The following is a 3,948-nucleotide window of genomic DNA, read 5'->3' as shown; positions in this document are numbered from 1 at the left end:
TTAAATGGTGCTGTCGTAGCGTTGACTATCATTGGGCCGATGCTCACCGAACCTGCACCTCCTATACAATATTTTCTCTTTAAAGGGGCAGTTTAAATGTGAGTTTCCTGTTTTTTAAATGATATTTACATACTACGAGGTCGAAATAACACCCTGACATTGTGAAAATGATTGAATAATGATAATGCCCTTTCTGTGTAAAAAAAAATATATATAAAAAAAAATACCTGGAATTTAAGGCTGTTCAGGTGGTATGGAACTTTTGGCCCACATCATGACATCACAATGTGATCTGTTTATAATAGAGCTCATCAGATAGTCGTGAAACCCGGAAATTAGTTACCTCTGGTTTGTTCAGCCATCCCTATGGGAAATAGCCTTCCCTGTAGCTCAGTTGGTAGAGCATGGTGTTTTCAACGCCTGGTGTTTGCAACGCCAGGGTTGTGGGTTCGATTCCCATGGGGGGCCAGAAAAGAAATGTATGAAATTAATGAAATGAAATGTATGCATTCACTACTGTAAGTTGCTCTGGATAAGAGTGTCTGCTAAATGACTAAAATGTGCTGTTGTAGTGTTGTCTATCATTAAATGGTGCTGTCGTAGCGTTGTCTATCATTAATTGGTGCTGTTGTAGTGTTGACTATCATTAAATGGTGCTGTCGTAGCATTGACTATCATTAAATGGTGCTGTCGTAGCGTTGTCTATCATTAATTGGTGCTGTTGTAGTGTTGACTATCATTAAATGGTGCTGTTGTAGCATTGACTATCATTAAATGGTGCTGTCGTAGCATTGACTATCATTAAATGGTGCTGTCGTAGCGTTGACTATCATTAATTGGTGCTGTCGTAGCGTTGACTATCATTAAATGGTGCTGTCGTAGCATTGTCTATCATTAAATGGTGCTGTTGTAGTGTTGACTATCATTAACTTTTTAAGGTTTAGGGGGCAGTATTTTCGATTTCGGATGAAAAGCGTGCCCAGAGTAAACTGCCTAATACTCGGGCCCAGAGTCAAATATTTGCATATTATTAGTAGATTTGGACAGAAAACGCTCTGAAGTTTCTAAAACTGTTTGAATGATGTCTGTGAGTTTAACAGTACTCATATGGCAGGCAAAAACCTGAGAAAAATCCAACCAGGAAGTGGGAGATCTGATGCTTGTAGTCTTTTCAAGTCATTGCCTATCTAACACACAGTGACTTAGGGTTCATTTTGCACTTCCTAAGGCTCCCACTAGATGTCAACAGTCTTTAGAACCTTCGTTCAGCCTTTTGCAGTGAACAGAGAGCGAACAAGAAGGCCGGGAAGTTGGTGACCCAGAAAATGACATGAGTTTAGTGGCGCGCATTCACGTGATGTGGTAGCTGTGTTCCATAACGTTTTTCAAGACATTGGAATCGTCCAGTTGGAATATTATTGAAGTATTATGTTAAAAAGGCCCAAAGGATTGATGCTTTACAACGTTTGACATGTTTCAACGAACGTAAATATAACTTTTTTTGACTTTTCGTCGTGATATTTTCGGTGCGCTTCCTACATTTGGAGTAGCTTCCTGGAATGCGCAAACAACAAGGAGGTATTTGGACATAAATTATGGACTTTATCGAACAAAACAACATTTATTGTGGACCTGGGATTCCTGGAAGTGCCTTCTGATGAAGATCATCAAAGGTAAGTTAATATTTATAATGCTATTTATGATTTTAGATAACTTCAAAATGGCGGGTATCTGTATTGCCTGATGTATTTTTCTGAGCGCCGTACTCAGATTATTGCAAAGTGTGCTTTCCCCGTGAAGCTTTTTTGAAATCTGTCACAGCGGTTGCATTCAGGAGATGTTTATCTATAATTCTTTGAATAACAGTTTAATATTTTATCAACGTTTATTATGAGTATTTTTGTAAATTGTTGTGCTGATTCACCGGCAATTTTGGAGGAAAAATATTTTCTGAACATCACGCGCCAATGTAAAATGCTGTTTTTGGATATAAATATGAACTTTATCGAACAAAACATACATGTATTGTGTAACATTGAGTTCTAGGAGTGTCATCTGATGAAGATCGTCAAAGGTTAGTGCTTAATTTTAGCTGAATTTCTGTTTTTTGTGACCCCTCTCGGACAATGTGGTTGGATTAAGGAAAGGTTTATCTTTAAAATGGTGTAAAAGAGTTGTATGTTTGAGAACTTTGAATTATGACATTTTGTTGTTTTGAATTTGGCGCTCTGACTTTTCACTGGCTGTTGAATAGTGTGAACCGTGGGTGGGACGGTAGCATCCCACTTAGCCCTGAGAAGTTAAATGGTGCTGTCGTAGCGTTGTCTATCATTAAATGGTCCTGTTGTAGTGTTGGCTATCATTAAATGTGAAGACTGTATATTATTAAATACATTCTCTATCTGTAATTGAATATCCCGATTTAAACTAATCATGTAACTTTAACCTCTATGGGCTAGGTGGGACGCTTGCATCCCACCTACTCAACAGCCAGTGTAATCCTGTGGCGCGATATTGAAATACCTTAGAAATGCTATTACTTCAATTTCTCAAACATATGACTATTTTACACCATTTTAAAGACAAGACTCTCGTTAATCTAACCACACTGTCCGATTTCAAAAAGGCTTTACAACGAAAACAAAACATTAGATTATGTCAGCAGAGTACCCAGCCAGAAATAATCAGACACCCATTTTTCAAGCTAGCATATAATGTCACATAAACCCAAACCACAGCTAAATGCAGCACTAACCTTTGATGATCTTCATCAGATGACACACCTAGGACATTATGTTATACAATACATGCATGTTTTGTTCAATCAAGTTCATATTTATATCAAAAAACAGCTTTTTACATTAGCATGTGACGTTCAGAACTAGCATTCCCACCGAACACTTCCGGTGAATTTACTAAATTACTCACGATAAACGTTCACAAAAAACATAACAATTATTTTAAGAATTATAGATACAGAACTCATTTATGCAATCCAGGTGTCCGATTTTAAAATAGCTTTTCGGTGAAAGCACATTTTGCAATATTCTGAGTACATAGCCCAGCCATCACGGGCTAGCTATTTAGACACCCACCAAGTTTAGCCCTCACCAAAGTCAGATTTACTATAAGAAAAATTGTATTACCTTTGCTGTTCTTCGTCAGAATGCACTCCCAGGACTTCTACTTCAATAACAAATGTTGGTTTGGTTCAAAATAATCCATAGTTATATCCAAATAGCGGCGTTTTGTTCGTGCGTTCAAGACACTATCCAAGGGTGACGAAGGGTGACGCGCCCGACACGTTTCGTGACAAAACATTTCTAAATATTCCATTACCGTACTTTGAAGCATGTCAACCGCTGTTTAAAATCAATTTTTATGCTATTTTTCTCATAAAAAAGCGATAATATTCCGACCGGGAGTCGTTGTTTTCGTTCAAAGACTGAAAGAAGTAAAATGGACTCTTCACGGGCACGCGCGTGCCAGTCTCATCGTTTTCAGATGGCCACTTACAAAATGCGCTACTGTTTTTCAGCCAGAGAGAGCAGAGTCATAATTCAAAGTTCTGCCGCCTTCTGAGAGCCTATGGGAGCATCAGAAAGTGTCACGTTACCGCAGAGATCATTTGTTTTGTATAGAGATGGCAAAGAAGGCCAAGAAATGGTCAGACAGGGTACTTCCTGTACAGAATCTTCTCAGGTTTTGGCCTGCCATTTGAGTTCTGTTATACTCACAGACACCATTCAAACAGTTTTAGAAACTTTGGAGTGTTTTCTATCCAAAGCTAATAATTATATGCACATTCTAGTTTCTGGGCAGGAGTAATAACCAGATTAAATCGGGTACGTTTTTTATCCGGCCGTGAAAATACTGCCACCTAGCCATAAAAGGTTAAGAATTATAGATACAGAACTCCTTTATGCAATCGCTATGTCAGATTTTAAA

The 3,948-nt window shown here is 38.2% G+C and overlaps 1 non-coding gene across 1 annotated transcript; it reads left to right on the top strand.

Annotated features, from left to right (window-relative positions):
• Positions 1 to 376: 376 nt before the first annotated feature.
• trnae-uuc (transfer RNA glutamic acid (anticodon UUC)) lies at positions 377 to 468 on the top strand. The gene is given in 2 exon segments: positions 377 to 416; positions 433 to 468. It is a non-coding gene; the product is annotated as a tRNA-Glu (tRNA).
• The last annotated feature ends 3,480 nt before the right edge of the window (positions 469 to 3,948 follow it).

Source organism: Salmo salar, unplaced genomic scaffold, assembly GCF_905237065.1.
Source record: "Salmo salar unplaced genomic scaffold, Ssal_v3.1, whole genome shotgun sequence".
NCBI classification, from domain to species: domain Eukaryota; kingdom Metazoa; phylum Chordata; class Actinopteri; order Salmoniformes; family Salmonidae; genus Salmo; species Salmo salar.
Note: the sequence above shows the minus strand (reverse complement) of the source record. Positions and strands in the feature narration are given on the sequence as shown.